Source organism: Cervus elaphus, chromosome 2 (genome assembly GCF_910594005.1).
Source record: "Cervus elaphus chromosome 2, mCerEla1.1, whole genome shotgun sequence".
In the NCBI taxonomy this organism is placed as follows: Eukaryota; Metazoa; Chordata; class Mammalia; order Artiodactyla; family Cervidae; genus Cervus; species Cervus elaphus.
Genome location: NC_057816.1, coordinates 46148324 through 46169045, shown reverse-complemented (window position 1 = coordinate 46169045; position 20722 = coordinate 46148324). Strand labels below are relative to the sequence as shown.

Here is a 20722-nt window from a genome sequence, read left to right as displayed (position 1 = left end):
AAAACCATAGCCTTGACCAGATGGACCTTTGTTGGTAAAGTAATGTCTCTGCCTTTTAATATGCTGTCTAGGTTGGTCATAGCTTTCCTTCCAAGGACTAAGCATCTTTTAATTTCATGGCTGCAATCACCATCTGCAGTGATTTTGGAGCCCCCCAAAATAAAGTCAGCGACTGTTTCCCCTGTTTCCCTATCTGTTTTCCATTAAGTGATGGGAATGGATTCCATGACCTTAGTTTTCTGAATGTTGAGTTTTCAGTCAAGTTTTTCACTCTCCTCTTTCACTTTCACCAAAAGGCTCTTTAGTTCTTTTGCACTCTCTGCCATAAGGGTGGTGTCATCTGCATATCTGAGGTTATTGATATTTCTCCCAGCAATCTTGATTCCAGCTTATGCTTCATCCAGCCTAGCATTTCTCGTGAAGTACTCTGCATATTAGTTAAATAAGCAGGGTGACAATATACAGCCTTGACGCACTCCTTTTCCTATTTGGAACCAGTCTGTTGTTCCATGTCCAGTTCTAACTGTTGCTTCCTGACCTGCATACACATTTCTCAAGAGGCAGGTCAGGTGGTCTGGTATTCCCATCTCTTTCAGAATTTTCTGCAGTTTATTGTGATACACACAGTCAAAGGCTTTGGCATAGTCAATAAAGCAGAAATAGATGTTTTTCTGGAATTCTCTTGCTTTGCTGATGATCCAGCGGATGTTGGCAATTTGATCTCTGGTTCCTCTGCCTTTTCTAAAACCAGCTTGAACATCTGGAAGTTCATGGTTCACAAATTGCTGAAGCCAGGCTTGGAGAATTTTAAGCATTACTTTACTAGCACGTGAGATGAGTGCAATTATGTGGTCGTTTGAGCATTCTTTGGCCTTGCCTTTCTTTGGGATTGGAATGAAAACTTACCTTTTCCAGTCCTATGGCCACTGCTGAGTTTTCCAAATTTGCTGGCATATTGAGTGCAGCACTTTCACAGCATCATCTTTTAGGATTTGAAATAGCTCAACTGGAATTCCATCACCTCCACTAGCTTTCTTCGTAGTGATGCTTCCTAAGGCCCACTTGACTTCGAATTCCAGGATGTCTGGCCCAAGTTGATTGATTACACCGTCATGATTATCTGCTTTGTGAAGTTGTTGTGAAGTTTTTTTTTTGTACAGTTCTTGTTCTTCTGTGTATTCTTGCCACCTCTTCTTAATATATTCTGCTTCTGTTAGGTCCCTACCATTTCTGTCCTTTGTTGAGCCCATCTTTGCACGAAATGTTCCCTTGGTATCTCTGATTTTCCTGAAGACATATCTAGTCTTTCCCATTCTATTGTTTTCCCCTATTTCTTTGTATTGATCACTGAGGAAGGCTTTCTTATTTCTCCATGCTGTTCTTTGGAACTCTGCATTCAAATGGGGTTATCTTCCCTTTTCTCCTTTGCTTTTCACTTCTCTTCTTTTCATAGCTATTTATAAGGCCTCCTCAGACAGCCATTTTGCTTTTTTGTATTCCTTTTTGTTGGGGATGGTCTTGATCCCTGTCTCCTGTACACTGTCTGTGCATACTTCATCAGACACTCTGTCTATCAGATCTAGTCCCTTAAATCTATTTCTCACTTCCACTGTATAATCAGAAGGGATTTGATTTAAGACATACCTGAATGGTCTAGTTGTTTTCCCCACTATCTTCAATTTAAGTCTGAATTTGGCAATAAGGAGTTCATGATCTGAGCCATAGTCAGCTCCCGGTCTTGTTTTTGCTGACTGTGTAGAGCTTCTCCATCTTTGGCTGCAAGGAATATAATCAATCTGATTTCAGTATTGACCATCTGGTGAGGTCCATGTGTAGAGTCTTCTCTTGCATTTTTGGAAGAGGGTGTTTTCTATGACCAGTGCGTTCTCTTGGCAAAACTCTATTAGCCTTTGCCCTTCTTCATTCCATACTCCAAGGCCAAATTTGCCTGTTCCTCCAGATGTTTCTTGACTTCCTACTTTTGCATTCCAGTCCCCTAAAATGAAAAGGACATCCTTTTTGGGTCATAGTTCTAAAAGGCCTTGTAGGTCTTCATAGAACTGTTCAACTTCAGCTTCTTCAGTGTTACTGGTTGGGGCATAGACTTGGATTACCATGATACTGAATGGTTTGCCTTAGAAATGAACAGAGATCATTCTGTCGTTTTTGAGATTGCATCCAAGTACTGCATTTCAGACTCTTTTGTTGACTATGATGGCTAGTCCAGTTCTTCTAAGGGATTCTTGCCTGCAGGAGTGGCGGCTGCCTGGTGTAGGAGCGGAGCGGCCGAGAGGAGCTACCCCACGTCCAAGGTAAGGAGCAGCAGCTGCGCATTGCTGGAGCAACCATGAAGGATTCCCCAAGTCCAAGGTAAGAGAAACCCAAGTAAGATGGTAGGCACTGAGAGAGGGCATCAGAGGGCAGACAGACTGAAACCACAATCACAGACAGCTAGTCAATCTGATCACAAGGACCACAGCCTTGTCTAACTCAATTAAACTAAGCCATGCCATGTGGGGCCACCCAAGATGGATGGATCATGGTGGAGAGGTCTGACAGAAGGTGGTCCACTGGAGAAGGGAATGGCAAACCACTTCAGTATTCTTGCCTTGAGAACCCCATGAACAGTATGAAAAGGCAAAAAGATAGGACACTGAAAGATGAACTCCCCAAGTTGGTAGGTGCCCAATATGCTACTGGAGAAATAACTCCAGAAAGAATGAAGGGATGGAACCAAATCAAAAACAACATCCAGTTGTGCATGTGACTGGTGATAGAAGCAGGGTCCAATGCTGTAAAGAGCAATATTGCATAGGAACCTGGAATGTTAGGTCCATGAATCAAGGCAAATTGGAAGTGGTCAAACAGGAGATGGCAAGAGTGAACGTTGACATTCTAGGAATCAGCAAACTAAGCTGGACTGGAATGGGAGAATTTAACTCAGATGACCATTATATCTACTAGTAGCACTTAGTTGTCTTTAACTTCATTTGACATGATTTTGTTAGATTATATTATGACAGCTTGCATATCAGCATGCATTAAAAAAACTGATCAAAATTAGTGAATTTTTGTGTAGCCATTTTAATATTTAAGATGGAAGAAAAAAGCAATGTTTTTGGCATATTACACTTTCTTACTTTAAGAAAAGTAAAAGTTCAACTGAAACTCTAACCGCCCTCCCTCCCCCACCTGACAGATTTGTGCAGAAGACTGGAGAAGGTGCTATGACTGATCGAACATGTCAAAAGTGGTTTAAGTTTCATACTGGAGCTTTCTTTGGATGATGCTCCACGGTGGGGGTAGACCATTTGGAGTTGATAGCGATCAAATGAAGACATTAACTGAGAACAGTCAACGTTCTGCCATGTGGCTATACTCAAAATATCCAAATCAGGCATTGGAAATCATTTGTACCAGCTTGGTTATGTTAGTCACTTTGATGTTTGGTTCCATATAAGTTATGCAAAAAAATCTTCTTGACCATGTTTCTACATATGATTCTCTCCTTAAATGTAATGAAAATGTTCCCTTTTAAAAACATGCTGTGATGGGTGATGAAAAGTGGATACTGTACAATACTGTGGAATGGAAGAGACCATGGAGTAAGCAAAATGAATCATAACCAATCACACCAATGTCCAGTCTTCATCCTAAGAAAGTGATGTTCTGTGTATGATTGAATTGGGAGGCAGTCCCTTATTAGAACTTATTCTGGAAAACCAAACAATTAATCCCAACAAGTATTGCTCCCAATTGAAGGAAGTATTCAGTGAAAAGCACCCAGAATTCATCAAAGGAAAACATATAATTTCCCATCAGGATAAGACAAGACTACATGTTTCTTTGATTACCAGGAAAAAACTATTATAGCCTGGCAGAGAAATTCTGAGTCATCTGCCATATTCACCAGACATTGCACCTTCAGACAGACGTTGCACATTTGGATGTCCATTTAGTTTGGCCTTTACAAAGTTCGTTTAATGGAAAGACAATCAATTCCCTGAAAGACTGTAAAAGGCATCTGGAACAGTTCTTTGCTCAAAAAGACAAAAAGTTTTGGGAAGATGGAATTATGAAGTTGCCTGGAAAATGGCAGAAGGTAGTGGAACAAAACGGTGAATATATTGTTCAATAAAGTTCTTGGTAAGAATGAAAAATATGTCTTTTATTTTTACTTAAAAATCAAAGGAAATATTTGGCCAATCCAATACAAAAGAATGGGAAATCTTTGTGCTAAAATATAAGGGGAAAAGTAAAACATGATATGGTAATAACAAATTTTCTGTCTTTTCACTTTTACAAACTCCCAAACTGAGGCCTCTTGACATCCACCTCTAAACTCATTTCCTTACTAGTCTCTCAGAACAACCTGGTTTAATTCTAGGATGGCTTAAGGAGCGATAGTTAATAAGCTACTAAGGCATGCCATCATATTTCACATTTTGAGGGTTCCTCACCTTCCACTTCAAATCACTGTATCCAAGACTCGCCACTCATACTTAAGTTCCTGCTTTGCTACCTTGTCTGGTACTTAAGTTCCCTCAAGACTGAGAAGGGCCATAGTTTAGATGAGTCTTGCTGGCATCCACAGCCCTGGCTTTGAATCCTATTTGAGCTGTGATGTCTTAGTTCATGACACACAACTGCTCCGATGCTAACTGCTGTTACCTGGCTCTCTCATTTCACCTCCTCTGAAACTAGCCCTTGGACCACTTCTTGGATCCTCCTATCACTACAGCATATTTTTCTGGGTCCTGCGTCCCACCTGCCTGCCTGGACTTCTTCCAGGTACCTTCTCGAAGGATTGGCTCATCCCTATGGGCTCTGCTTAGATTTCAGAAACCCTTTGCCCCTCCTTAGCTTTTTCACTCAGTTTCATATGACCTTGTGAATGTTACTCAACATCTCAGTTCCCTATTTCCTCATCTAATAAATAAGTGGGACTGACAGTTTATGAAGAATAAGCAAGAAAATATTCATAAAGCTTCCAGAAAGGTGCCTAACATAGTGTCACTCAGTAATGGGAGCTATTCTTGTGAATTAGTTGTTACAATCTACCATGCAGATCTGTCAGGAAAAGAAAAGCCACCTTAGGAATTTCAAGCAGAAAGAAATTTGACACAGTGAGAAAGAGGCTTTTACCATGTTGAAGGACCCGGGGCAAGAAGATTTAGCTACTACTGCTAAATTTCAGAACACACTGATATTTAGGACTCACAGGGAAGCCACCACCTGTGTTCTCAGCTGCCGACCTCAGGAAAGTGGGTGACAGTGACTGTCAGATGTTTGCTAGGAAGCTTCTGGAAAAGTGCTCTGCTTCTCAGTGTCCATATGCCTATATATAACTGAAAAAATGACTTTCTTTTTCTTTTCTCTTTTATGAATCTTATGCAAGTAACTCACTGGAAAAGTATAAATCTTGAAGGAAGAGTCATGAAAAATCATAGATTCTAAGCGTTCAGTCCTTGCAATAGAGGGATGCTTAGAAATGCATGGATGGTGCTGAGAATCAGTAGATAATAAATGCCACAGGTTTTGTTGTTGGTGGTGGTGGTGTTTTTAAAATGATTGCTTTTCCAGCTTTAATGTGTTAGAAGTCATGTAAAGGAAAATCTGAGATGGAAGTCAGAGGATATGATAATTGGAAGTGAGCACCAGAACCTTCCTAGAGGATTCTGAGTGGTTACATAGTTGGCTGATCTGCAGAGAGGAATGAGCAAGCTCAAAAACAGAGCTGACATGGTTGTCTAATGAAGACATGCCAAAAGCCTTGTTATGGATGTTCTTGGGCAATTTATTGCTAAGCCTCTCAAAACTGATAAAAATGTCAGAAACAGAGATTACAGTGTAAAGGGGACGTCATCTCTGGGGCTTTTATTGCTGATGCTACATCCCATGTCATCTCATCACACTTGCCTCCGGCAGTCAGGCTTCTCCCTGCCACACTCAGGACTGGCCTCTTGGTGCTGGCGTTGTCCGCAGAGATCTAGATACAAGATATTCTCACAACACTAGTGTAGGGAACCAAGAGTAAAAAGGCAAACTACAGGTCACGCCTGTATCTCCAGTGGTTGGCACTGTGCCTGTCATGTAGAAAGTGCAATAGTGTGATTTGTTAAATGAATGAAAGGCTATTTAATTCAACTTCCGAGCTTCAATGTCAAAGGCCCACAGCTTCTAGGGGCAGTTTATTCCACTGAGGGTTCTGATTACTCAGAGGAAAGCTCCAAATAGCCTTTCAAGTTTTGGGGGATTGTGATCGTGAAGGCGAGGGAACACTGAGGTGTAAACTTCATGGTTCCACTTGGGCAGCTCTCGCGCAGTTTATCTTACCTGAAAAAACAGTGAATTCAAGGTCACTGCACAGATGCTGAGCAAATAAATGGTGTGAGGGGATGTCTAGGCTCTGTGGAAGGAAGAATGTCCCCTTTGGGATGCTGAAGGGATGTGCTAAGTGCTCTTTGTGATGCTTTAAGCGAGCAGGAGCTTAAGTCGAAGGGTCTTGGGGTTCCCTTTATACTTGGCAGAAGATAAACAAACAGATCCCTTTCGAATTTCCCAGGGTGACAGAATTTTAGAATCAGAAAGACTCTTGGAGACTTTGTGGCCATACTCTTATCTGGTACCTGAAATTCCTTTCTATAATTTTCAGCAAGTTGTTTTTCAGCCACTAAGTCGTGTCCAGCTCTTTGCCACCCCATGGTCTGCAGCACACCAGCCTTTCCTGTCCTTCACTGTCTCCTGGAGTTCAATCAAACTCATGTCCATTGAGTCAGTGATGTCATCCAACCGTCTCATCCTCTGTCGCCCCCTTCTCCTCCTGCCCTCAATCTTATCCAGCATTAAGGTCTCAGAAGTTATTGTCCTGCTCTTATTTGAATCTTTCCTTGTTCAAGGACCTCACTACCTTTCTAGTCACTTCATTCCTTTTTAATTTATTGGGATGTCATCTCTCCCCAGGATTTATCAGTGTTTTGATTTATTACTCCATGGAGCCCCCAGTTTCCTGATCTCCTTTTCTCCCCTTTCTTAAAACTTCGCTAGAGAAGATCTGTTATCCAGCTCACTTTAACCCTCCCTTTGTAAGGGACCATGCCAATAAGAAGTGATAAAACCAAGATGGGATCCCAGGGTTGTTTGAAGTCCCAAGCCTGGACTCCCAACCATGACATTTATAGTTTTGGGCCAAAAATGTGCATCTGTGTGCTCACACCATGTTGTCTATCTTTCCACCAAGGCAGGTGCTCCTTGTTAAAGTTTGGTCCCTAGAAACGTCCTTCATGTGAGCCTCATGGAGCAGATGTTGTTCCTGGGAGCTCACAGACCCCAGATGCTTCTGTGGTAATTCACCTTCCTTGCAGACTCCTTAACTAGATTGTCCAGGCCAGAAGGGTTATTAGTGAGTGTTAAATGAAAGTCTCTTGCTTTATTAAAGAGGATCTCAGGACCACAGTGTGAGGTGATGGCCCAGCCTCTCTCGGGTGAGGAGCTGAGGAGTCAGCCCTAACCTCAGGGCTCCAGAACATTGCCTGGTGACCAGCAGTGCCTGGCGCTGTGCTGATCAGGGCGGCCAACCACACACGTCACAACCCTGCAAGGCTGGGACCTGGATCCTGTCTCTCTATCTAGTCTTTAGCCTGGCCTTTACCCTTCTTTGGAAACCCAGACTAATTTTTCTGTGTAATTCTCTGCTCTTTTTACTCAGTAACTTACATCATTCATTTATCTACGTGGACATGAATTATTGTTAAAATAAGAGAGCCAGGGTAGAGGAACAGATGGAAGGGTCCTCACTGAAGGCCCAGGGTCAGAGCTACGCTTCCCCTGTAACATGAGACCAGGCCCTCATGATCTCAGGAAGCCAGTAGATGGTGATAACAGCCATGCAGATCTGGATTCAAATCTTGCTTCTAGAACTTTATACTTGAAAGGGTTTCCTACTCCTGCTTGGCCTTACGTTCCTTGGCTGTAAAATAAGATTTTGTAAGGATAATGAGAAACTTGTACATAAAAGTATTTTGATTGGTAACTGGCACATAGTAAGTGCTCAGTAAATCACATACCCTACTATGATTATTGAAAGTGAAAGCATTAGTCACTCAGTTGTGTCCAGCTTTTTGTGACCCCATGGTCTGTAGCCCGCCAGGCTCCTCTGTACATGGAATTCTCCAGACAAGAATGCTGGAGTGGGTTGCCATTCCTTTCTCCAGGGGATCTTCCCAACCTGGGGATTGAATTCTGGTCTTCTGCATTGCAGGCAGATTTTTTACCTTCTAAGCTACCAGGGAAGCTGATTCTTATTATTATTACAATGTATTTAATCCCTTGTTCTTTTTCCATAAAGTGAGTATTCAGTAGATTTAATTTTTATATAGAGTATATAAAATTTACAAGCTCTTATTGCTACAATAAGGGAGGAAAGATGGTATCTTTTATTCATAACCCTGATAATGTGAGGAAGAGGGCTCCTGGCATCAGGACTAGTGAATGCAGATCTAAACCAGGGCTTGGAAAAATCTAGTCCACTGGCCAATCACTCTACTTCCAGATTTTGTAAATGAAGTTTTATAGGACCACAGGCATGATTATTCATTTCCATATTGCCTATGGCTGCTTTTACATTACAATAAGAGTTGTGTCATTGCCGCAGAAACCGTAAAGCCAGATTTGCTATCTGGCCCTTTATATAAACAGTTGGCTGTCTCCTGATATAAACAGATATGAGCCAGTTGGGTGCATGATGGACATCTCAGAATGTCTACATCTGTAAGCAAAGGTATGTGAAGGAGAAAAGAGAAACAAAGTCATTGGGCTGCATGGGTTAGTGGAGAAGTTATGAACTTAAAGTCAGGAGGCCTGGGTGACAGTCTCACCCTCACTAGCAGTTAGCTGAGTGACCTTGGGTGATCACTCCGCTCCTCTAGGCATACTTCCTTACCTACAAAATGAAGGAGCTGGATTAAATCAGTCCTATGCTCATTCAATTCTTTGGAACTGAAGGCTAGGGCAGAGAGGAGGCAAGGCCTGGCCTGACATTACCTTCATAAAATGATATTCTATTATCTCTTTAGGATGTAGGAATGTCTGGGAAAGGAACCTGGAATGATACAGAGGTGGACTTGAATTCAGAAAGAATTGAAAAATACACCTACTTCCCCCTCAAACTGGAAGTGAAGTATAAACTTTATTAATACTTTTCAAATTCTAAGGGGAATAAAGAGGCTGCACTTTATAGAGCAATTTTTGGCTTTTGTCAAGTGCAATAACCACATGGTTCAGATATAAGAGCCAAGCACTAAAAGCATTAGGGGGATTCCTTTCCACAGAGCATCGCTAACATGAGATTATGGCAACAGAGCACTCAGGTTGAAAAGTTTAAAGAGTGTTTTAGAAAGTTACTTGGGAGAAATAGATTTTAGTGTTTAAAAATTTATATAAATATATGTATATATACACTTCTTGGGATATAGATGAATGTATCATTAACTCGCCCCTAGCCTGACATTTAGTAGTAGTTGAATAAACCTTTTTGAGTGAATGAATAAAATCCACTTAGAGCTGCTACATTATACTACTTACACCTTAAACATATGTTCATTTCATGGCTATTATTTGGATTATTGAGGCTTTTTTCAGGGGTTACCACCTTACACAGTGTAATGAATTCCTTTTAGCACTCCAGATGTTACTAATAATGTTCCTTAGATGAAATCCAAGGAGGGAATCCCAGAATAATAGTTTGAGAGTTGACAGGGGCCATACAAACCCCCTTAACTCTTAAATGTCTTCTTCCTCTCTTACCCAAGGTCCTAGGGCTGAAAGCAGTTAGATTTTAGATTTCTAAAATTCTTTTCTTTCTTTTGATTTCTAACTTAATGTTTTTTCCTTTACAATACCTCAACTTACATTTTAGAGTTTTATAATGGCATTCTAACACAAAGAATCCTTGACCATGACACGGAATTTGGGTGTTCTTATTAATGACAATATGCTTCATCTATTCATTCATTCTTCAACATGAAGTTATTAAGTATACATCATAGCTGTTGAAATTTGCCAGCCTTTCCTATGGATGAAACGGAAGCAGAACACAACCCTTCCCCTGACTCCGCCATCCTCTGCAAATTCCCCTGAGCCTCCTCTGCTGCCTTCGGCTCACCTCCGGCAGTATGACTGCCACATCACCCTGTCATGTCCTGTTGGCCATCCATCCCTTTCATGAGTCTGAAAGACACTTGAGGGCACTGGCCACGCTTTACTAATCACTGGACACATCCTATCCCTTTCCCCCATATCCCAACAGTTATTTGATCTGCTATTCCAGGGAGAAAGTGAATTATATGTAGCTTGCTGGTTTAATACAATATGTTATGGACTGAATGTTTTCTGACCTCCCCTCCCCCCACACACAAGAATTCTGAAGCCCTAGGCCCCAGCTTGCTGGCATTTGGAGATGGGACCTCTGGAAGGCAATTAAGGTGATATGAGGTCTTGAGGGTGGAGCCGTAGTCTGATGAGATTAGTGCCCTTATAAGAGGAGACCACGAGCTCTCTCTCTCCTTTCTCTTTTCCTCCCCTCCCCGCCCCCTTCTCCTCTACCCCCGTGGCACTGGGGAAAGACCATGTGAAGTCACAGCAAGAAGGCAGATGCATGAAAGTCACGGAGTTTTCACTAGGACCTGACCATATTGGTGCCCTGACCTCAGACTTCCAGCCTCCAAAATTGTGACAAAATAAATTTCTGGTTTTTTAGGCCACCTAATCTGTATTAGTTTTGGCAGCCTGAACTGATTAATACAAAATACTAAACCATAATTGTTTGCATTATATCTATACTGAAAATCAGGGGCTTCCCTGATGGCTCAGTGGTCAAGAATTTGCCTTCAATGCAGGAGACACAGGAGATGTGGGTTTACTTCCTGGGTCAGGAAGATCTCCTGGAGGAGGAAATGGCAGTCCACTGCAGTATTCTTGCCTGGAGAATCCCATTGACAGAGGAGCCTGGCGGACTGCAGTCCATAGGGTCACAAAGAGTCAGTCATGACTGAACATGCACATGCATGCATGTGCGCGCACACACACACACACATCTTCTCAATAAACCTGAGAGATGGGAAATGTTAACATTGTTAAAACTGTTGAATACCTCATACGAGGCCCTATACTAATGGTAAAGCCAGGATTTAACCTAGACCTCACTAATTTGTAGGTCTAAACTACAAATGCAAGCATTTCTTCTTAAAAAAAAAAATACCTTATAAACCATTTCAGGATTCCTTGTCTTAAAACTTAAAGAACTCTTTTACTAATGTCTGCCTTGAGAATTATCCCGTCATATATTCAGGCACAAACTAACAGGTCAGATGCACAGATCATCTGTTCCCTGATTAGTTTCTTTAAGAGTCTGTCTTGCTCCTTCTTTAGGTCAGCTCATCTATCAGCATCTCTACTCATCTTCCCTTTGTCTTGGTAATCCACATCATCCCTGAAGCCATTTCTAAATGCTAGGTCAGGTGTCAAAGAGAAACTCAATGCATTTTTTTGGACTCCAACTTTAACCTGAAGTTAGTTTTTGTATCAAGAGAGCCTAATTCTCATACTGCTGTATGCAGTCACTGCATCTTCAAAACCAACCTGAGACATGAGTTCAGTCAGTTCACCCTGGATTTGAAACTCTCCTATGCCCTAGCCACTCTTCCTCATCCTCTTTTTTGGACCCTGATCCCCAGCCGGAAGCACATCCATGTACCAGCCCACTTAGCTCTGCATGAGTTTTCCCAAAGCAGTTGGAAGACTCATCATATTATATGCAATTGTATTTCTACATTTTGCAGCTGTTTGAAAAATTCCAGATTGATTTTCAGCCGAGAAGTACAGCCTCAATCCTAATAAGTTTCAAGCACTGAAAAAGTACAGCGATGAACCATTGATTCAGTTGACACTGCAATCCATTTTCTCTGCCCCTGGTAGGCTGAACTGCCTGCTTGCACTTGCATTTGTTAAATGTTCCAGGCTTTTGTCTTTGTGAATAATCTTATCTGAAACTAGAGACGGTCCTGTTCTTGGTTGCTCTGTCTGGGTATCTGTCAGCGCCTCTTTCTAGGGATGCTGAAAATGAAGGCTGAGGAAATTAAGGGTTGCCCACAGGGAATCCACCAATCTAAAAACCTGGTGTCCTGCTCTGCTACTGTGTAGTCCCAGTTTTAGAGCAAAGAAGGAAGACCATGGTTAGAAAATGAACATGTCTTTGGGGGAAATAACACAGCAAAATGCACACTACTGAGTGTCAAGTTTAAGGCAAGGATGGCCTTACCACATTAGGCAAGTGTCCCTGCAATTCTGTTGCAAACATAAATCACTAAGATACACAATAGCAGATCGTCTCTCCTTCCTAATTCACCGGCTTCCTCAACTTCTTTGAAATGATGGCTTTCATGGTGAATCAGATTCTTAAAACTTACCTGCTGTGTGCTCTTGGAAAAACCTGAACTTACCTTCTTTTTCCTTATCTCTAAAATGGGTCTTTTACTGATACTGCCCTCATGGAATATTATTATGATCAAATAAACTAAAAGCTGTAGTAAGCCTAGTTTACAGCAATCATTTGATACATTAATATTAATGAAGCAAAGTTTCAGTTGGAGACAGATAAAAGCATGTTGGAAACAATCCATTTTAACAAAGTTTTTTTTTTTTTTCCCTTCATTGCAGCAATGTTTAAATGAGTGGATAGAATGTGGTGTGGTTCATTCCCACAGTGGGAGAGAGATCCCTTGATAGATTTGTCAGCCACCCTCACAATGTTACAGCAGCAAGTCCTTATATCAGCAGTGGCAGGACAGGAAAAAATGGCTGGGAAAAGGCATCTTGCTCCCAAGCTGCCCACCCCTCTCTGCTCTGCCTCAGCAAATGCAGCCTCTCTGCCCTCCTGTCTTCAGAGTGATTTCTAGTTGCATAACAGTTGTTCTAGGATGGCAAACATTGGGTCTTTCGAGTTTAATGTAGATGAATTTTAACCATATGCATAGAATAAATATATACACACATCCATACACATATATAATCTTCCATGAATATTTATGGGGAGTGTATAAATGATTCACACCCAAATCCCTCTTATCTAGGAGAAGAATGGAGAGATGCACTGTTCTTTGACCCGACCTCTCAACCCCATCAGAATGCAAATCATCTAACCCTGGACGTGTAATTGCTCCAATAACACCGGTCCTAGAGAACTAATTTTCATGTGGAGCACAGCCACACTCCAGACACGTTCATCAGTCTGCGACTCTGACAATAGATCCCGGACATTTCCCACCCGCTCCGTGCCTGCCTCTCTCTTATTTTGAAAGCACTGCTGCCTTCCTGTTGGTGCATTTTAAAACATAGATGCGTGCGGAAGGAAGCTTGAATCAGACTCTAGAGGAAGTTGTTGCCTTTGGAGATGGGGGCAGAAGGAGGCCTTTCAACCAGCACTGTGTAAGAGCACTTTCTGTGAGGATGGAGATGTTCTTTCTTTGTGCAGTAATCACCATGGCCATGTGTGGCTCGTGGGCATAGAAATGTGGCAGGTGGAAAGGAGGTACTGGCTTTTATTTAATGGTAACTTTGAACTGTGGTGCTGGAGAAGACTCTTGAGAGTCCCATGAACAGCAAGAAGATCCAACCAGTCCATCCTAAAGGAAATCAGTCCTGAATATTCATTGGAAGGACTGATGCTGAAGCTGAAACTCCAATACTTTGGCCACCTGATGTGAAGAGCTGACTCATTTGAAAAGACCCTGATGCTGGGAAAGATTGAAGGTGGGAGAAGAAGGGGATGACAGAGGATGAGATGGCTGGATGGCATCACCAACTCTATGGACATGAGTTTGAGTAAACTCCGGGAGCTGGTGATGAATGGGGAGGCCTGGTGTGCTGCAGTCCATGGGGTCACAAAGAATCTGACATGACTGAGTGACTGAACTGAACTGAACTGAACTAAATTTTTAATGTTTATTTTTAAGGTGCTTTTTCTTTTCTTTCTTTCTTCCTTTTTTTTTTTTGGTATTTTAAAGTCTTTCTTGCATTTGTTACCATATTGCTGTTTCACGTTTTGGTTATTTGGCTGCGAGGCACGTGGGATCTTAGATCCTCAACCAGGGATTGAAATTGCACCCCTGTATCAGAAGGTGAAGCTTTAATTGGCAGACAGCCAGGGAAGTCCCTTAACTAGTTTAAATTTGAATAGACGTTTGTGACCTACTGTATTGGAAAGTGTATCTTTAGAAAACAGATAGCGCCACATTCTTTTAAGGAGATAAATAGGAAGTAGATGGAGAGGATCCGGTGAATTGGAGTGGGAGGAGTAGGACGAAGCTGATAACATTTTATCTTCTGACTAAAATACTCAATCTTGGGGTACTCTGGATCTGCTAGCATGAGGACAAACGGAAGATTTGAAGATTGCTGATCAACTCCTTTGCCGTTTACTAAGGACTTTAGTGTCATTTGATATCCTCATTCTGAAAGCAAGTGGGGTGAAGAAATAAATAAAGTTAAAAAGAAAAACAACACATATACCTTTGCCCAAAGTGTGTATATTCAGAACATCAGATAGGCACACATTGCAATAACTAAATACTGTTTAGTAGAAGAGAGGCCATGAAAAATAACTGAAATAGTATTACATTTTTGAAAGGTATAGTTAATTTGGAATGGGGTTGACAATTCTTATTCATAATGGTATTCAAGAAACCCAAAATATAACTACATGAAGTTTATAAAAAACTGAAATATAGTTGATATACAATATCATATTGATTTCAAGTGTATAGCATAGTGATTCAACATTTAAATAAAGTATGAAAGTATTACCATAAGTCTAGTCATCAGTCACCTGTCCCCACACAGTGTTCTCGCAGAATTACTGATGGCATTGCTTATACTGTGTGATACATCCCTATGACATTCAATTTCTAATTGGAAGTGTGAACATCTTAATTCTCTTCACATATTTCACCCAACCTCCTTCCCCCTTCTCTTCGGTAACCACCCATTTGTTCTCTGTGTTTATGAGTGTGTTTTCATTTTGTTTGGTTGCATTTTTTAGATTCCACAGTGTAAGTGAAATCCTACTGTATTTACCTATCTCTGACATTTCATTTAGTATAACACACCCTGAATTCATCTATATAGTGACAAAAGGTAAGATCTCATCATTTTTATGGCCCCATAATATTCCATTGACCAATTTTTAATCAGTTTCTTTGCTTTTATGCTATTGAGTTATAAGAGTTCTTTGTATACTTGGAATATTAGCACTTCATTGGATATCTTCTCCATTCAGCAGGTTGTCTTTTTGTTTTGCTGATAGTTTCCTTCTGTGTGGAAAAGCTTTTTAGCTTGATGTAGTACCATTTGCTTAGTTTTGCTTTTGTTTCCCTTGACTGAGGAGACATATCCAAAGTGCTGTTTCTAATGTCAAAGAGGGCATTGCCTACACTTTCTTCTCAAAGTTTTATTGCTTCAAGTTTTGCATTTATCCATCCTGAATTTATTTTTGTGTCTGGTATGAGAAAGGGGTCCAGTTTCATTCTTTTGTGTGTAGCTGTCCAATATTATCAACACCATTTGTTGGGGAGGCTGTCTTTTCTCCATTGTATATTCTTGCCTACTTTGTGATAGATTAATTGATCTGTAAGCATGGGTTTATTTCTGGGCTCTACCCTCTATTCTGTTCTGTTGGTCTGTGTGTCTGTTTTTGTGCCAGTACAGTATTGCTTTGGTTACTGTAGCTTTGTAGTACAGTTTGAAATCAAGGAATGTGATATCTTCAGCTCCGTTCTTCTCAGGGTTACTTTGGCTATTCTGAGTCTTTTGTGCTTCTGTACAAAATTTAGGATTATTTGTTCTAGTTATGTGAAAAATGCTGTTGGTATTTTTATAGGGATTGCGTTGAGTCTACAGATTGCCTTGGATAGTATTAAACTGTCTATATGTGCCAGGCACTTTCATAACAGATAGGAAAACCTACAGAATAGTGAATAGTTTCCTGGGTTCTGTCGAGATGGAGTAACCCTAGTCCTCCCAGGTCATAAAACAACAAAAAGACCGGGGAGACTCTGAAAGATTGCAAGAAGAAGGTGACCTGCATATGAATATTGGGATTTGGGAAGGAGCATAGTGATAAGTTCCTAAGGTTTCCTTATTGCCTCCAATATATCCCCAACAGAGTTTTGCAGAAGCCTCCATTCCAGATACATCAACAAGCACAGATAAAATTCTCTAAGAAAGGCTTATTCCCTTTAGTTAAAGGACTAGGGAAAATGTTTCCTAACAATAGAAAGTCTTGTGGCAATATCTACCTTAGCCCAGTCAAACACTAACAAAAAAATCCTATCATGCTTTCCCTCCATTTCCGCTGGCCAGCTAAGAGCTGATCTTTCATGCTCCCTCTTAGCCCTTATCCTCTGTGGACAGAAGGTGTGCCCCAGTCCTCCACTGGCTGATGTCACGGGTGGGGCAGGGAGCTGCCTTTCCATTCCCTGCTTGCCAGAAGCTGATGGCAACAGCCCAGCTTCCTCACCAGCTGACACTGGCAGGCTGAGCGGGCAGCTGGCCCTCCATCCTCATCCCAGCAGATCTGGCAGTACCTGAATCCCTCATCAACTTAGTGTTATTGCCGTCCGTTGGTGAGGTGAGCCTCCACCCCTACCTGGCATCACAAGGCTGACAAAGTGGCCCAAGCAGAGAGTAGGAAACACTTGATTTCTCCACCCCCAACCCATGTCTGTGGGGCCCATTGCGGACCTGAGCCTCCATGCCCGTCCTCTAGCAACAAAGTGCTGGGAATCAACCCTCTGCTTATTCCGTATGCAGCCGTGAGGCAGGACCCAAATTTCACTCCTCCTTCGAGACAACAAGGGAGTGTGATCATCAATGCCCCATTTTTAAAGGAGGAGCAAAGAGGGGGCTGAATTTCTTCTCCCCCCTGAAATGGGTGGGGTGAGTCAGCGCTCCTCTGCTGCTGGATGGCACTGTTTGCCTCAGGCGACAGCTCAGTAAAAGGGCAGACTGATAAAACAAGGAAAAGGTTAGATAAGGCCCAGCCTCATAATATCTAATATGTTCAGGTAAATCACTTACTACACCAAGGATGAGGAAAATCACAACAAGAATGATAAGACAATAAACAGAAACCAATGCCAATCTGAATCAGAAGTCAGAATTACCAGAGAAGTATTTTAAAGCAGTTATTATAAAAATGATTCAACAATGATCTTGGAACAGAATAAAAATTAGAAAATCTAAGCAAAGAAATGAATGTTATAAAGAACCAAATATAAATAATTTAATTGAAATATGCAATATTTGAAGTAAAAAAATAGATAAAACCTCACTGGATGAGTTCATAAAATAGACTGGACATGAAAGGGATAGAAACAGTGAACTTGAAGATAGATTAATACAATTTACCCATTCTGAATATATGAGAGAGAAAATAGATTGAAACAAAAATGAATAGTCTCAGGGACCTGTGAGACCATAACAAAATTGCCAACATTCATCAATGGAGAGCTTGAAGGAGAGGAAAGAGTGGTACTTAAGAAGTATGTGAAGAAATAATGACCGAAAACTTTCTGAGTTTGTCAAAGCACAGACTCCTTGAAAGGCACATCAAAATTAAGCTTCTGAAATTAAGAAAAAAAAAAAAAAAGAGAGAGAAGTGATGCATTCCTTTTTAGGAGAACACCAATTGAATGGAAGTACATTTCTTATCTCCACCCACGATGGCCAGAAGGAAGTGGCGTGCCATTCTTTGAGGACTGATGGAAAGGCACTGTCAGGTCTGAGTTCTGTATTCAGTGAAAATAGCCTTCAGGTATGAAGGGGAGGGAAGAGACATTTTTCAGATGAAAAGAAACACAGAGAATTCGTTTCTAGAAAAGCTTTTCTGAAGAACACTTAAAGAAAATTCTATAGGCAGAAAGAAAATGATAGCAGAAAGAGACTTGAAATTTCAGAAAGAAGAAAAGAACATCATGATAGGTACACATAGGCAAAAATGTAACAAGTCATCCTACTTCTTGTGAGAGTTTCTTAAATGAATATTTGATGATTGAAGCAAAAATTATAAATATCTGTTGTGGCTTCCAATGTATGTACAGGAAGTACTTAGGATAATTATATTTTAAAAGTAGGAAATGTAAAGAGACCTATATGGGAACAGATTTCTACACGTGAAGTGGTGAAGCATTGATATCACTCTCAGAGACAGCAATATATTATGTATGTATATTAAAGTACCTAAAACAACCACTAAGAAAACTATACACAGTGATATCCTCAAAAACGCTAAAAATAAATAAAAATGTAGTGGAAAAATGTTCAAATAACCTCTAGGAAGGTAGAAAAAGGAAACAGGAGGAAACAGAGAAAACAAGCCATCCAACATAAAACAGTAGACTTAAACCATGCTATATCAATAATGACCATCAGTGTCACTTCCAGTTCAATTGCTCAGTCGTGTCTGACTTTTTGTGTCTCCATGGACTGCAGCATGCAAGGCTTCCCTGTCCATCACCAACTCCTGGAGTTTACTCAAACTCATGTCCGTCGAGTTGGTAATGCCATCCAACCATCTCATCCTCTGTTGGCCCCTTCTCCTCCTGTCCTCAGTCTTTCCCAGCATCAGGGTCTTTTCCAGTGAGTCGGTTCTTCGCATCAGGTGGCCAAAGTATTGAAGTTTCAGCTTCAGCATCAGTCCTTCCAATGAATAATCAGGACTGATTTCCTTTAGGATGGACTGGTTGGATCTCCTTGTTGTCCAAGGGACTCTCAAGAGTCTTCAACACCACAGTTCAAAAGCGTCAATTCTTCGGCACTCAGCTTTCTTTATAGTCCAACTCTCACGTCCATACATAACCACTGGAAAAACCATAGCTTTGACTAGACGGACCTTTGTTGGTAAAGTAATGTCTCTGCTTTTTAATAATGACCATAAAAGTTCTGAATTAATTAAATTACAAGATTAAAAATTCCCAGGTGGACAAAAAATGAACAACAACAATAAGGTCCAACAATATACTGTCTGTAAGAACTTCACTTCAAATATAACAACAGTGGTAGATCGAAAGTGAAAGAATGGAAAATTAACACTATGCAAGCCATGACTTTAAAAAAAGCAGGAGAAGTTCTAAGATTAGACAAAGCAGATTTTAGAGTGAAAAACAGTCTCTGCAATCTAATAACAGTTACAACAATGTAAATAACAATTTCACTTTATTAGAATGTTATATTTTCAATTTTTGGATGGAAAACTGTAGTTAACTGCCACCAAAGCCAGATCATGGACTTGGAGATGCAACTAAGCAGTGGTTTCAAGTTAATTTCTTTTCTTATATAATCAGCCTACAGTGTTTATTTTAATGTGAACTGAGCATAGTACTGAATGCTCTTGGGTGATGCACCTAATAGGGAATTTCCATGTGAAACATGGTGCAATGGGATTTTGAGTGGTTTCTAAGGTTTAGGGAAGTGATTTTTTGAGTATCAGATATATTCAGGTGTTTTGTAAAAGCACAGTGAGTAAGACCAAGCAAGACTTTCTTGTTCTTATAGAAATTAAAGTCAGCATGATGGACAAATAATTAACTTGCAAAGTTGGTAAAACAGGATAGTGATGAATTCAGATTAAGGGTAGTTAGAAAACTCTTGGTTGCTTAGTCATGTCCGACTCTATGCTACCCCATGGAGTGTAGCCGCCAGGCTCTTCTGTCCATGGAATTCTCCAGGCAAGACTACCAGAGTGGGTTGCTATTTCCTATTCCAGGAATATAATGTAATCTTTAGAATAGGTGGAAATCTCAGGAAGCGGGTAGGATGAGCTGGAGAAGGAGCAGAAGGCTCAAGAGTTCTGCTGTCCAGTTGTGTGAGATCTGAAGGCAGAAAGGAGGGTCATGATCCTGTCCTCATCACAAGCATGGGCATCTGGACCACTAGGGGTGTAGCTGTAATTGCTAGAGCCTGTCTTTTGCTGAGGCTCATGTTTTAGGATATTCTTTCCAATGCTGCATATGTATTGACTTGGTTTTTCCTTCATTTATCAAAAAGACAGATATAATATTAAAGATACTTCACACTTGCTCTTTTCTGAGCATTTTGTGTCATCATCAGTCTTTCTGAAAATACTGTGAGGTAGACACAGAAGGAGTTATATACATTTAAGAGACAAGGATTCCACATATAAATAGCATTGTATGATATTTGCCTTTCTCTGTCTGACTTACTTCTCTTAGTATGGTAGTCTCCAGGTCCATTCATATTGCTGCAAATGGCATTTTTCATTTGTTTTAATAACTGAATAATATTCCATTGAATATAGGTACCACATCTTCCTTATTGATTCATCTTTGATGGACATTTAGGTTGTTTCTGTGTCTTGGCTATTATAAATTTGGAAACTAAAAAAATGATACAAATGAACTTAATTTACAAGCCAGAAACAGGCTCACAGATTTAGAGAATGAACATACAGTTACTAGCAGGGAGGGAGGGATAGATTGGGAGTTTGGGATTGACATGTACACACCGCTGTATTCAAAATAAAAAACCTTCCCAAGAAAAAATTTAATTTAATTTAAGAAAAAGAGAAAAGGAAATAGACTCTACCACATAGTTCCTGTGGAACTTTTGGCCGTAAACTTATGGCTCAGTTTCTTTATTTATAAAGTAATGA

General features: G+C 40.7%; 1 long non-coding RNA gene across 1 annotated transcript; it reads left to right on the top strand.

Annotated features, from left to right (window-relative positions):
- The first annotated feature begins 975 nt into the window (after positions 1-975).
- On the top strand, positions 976-19907 carry LOC122705789. Its single transcript, XR_006344174.1, has 3 exons — positions 976-1138; positions 2756-2763; positions 19897-19907. It is a non-coding gene; the product is annotated as an uncharacterized LOC122705789 (long non-coding RNA).
- Positions 19908-20722: the final 815 nt, after the last annotated feature.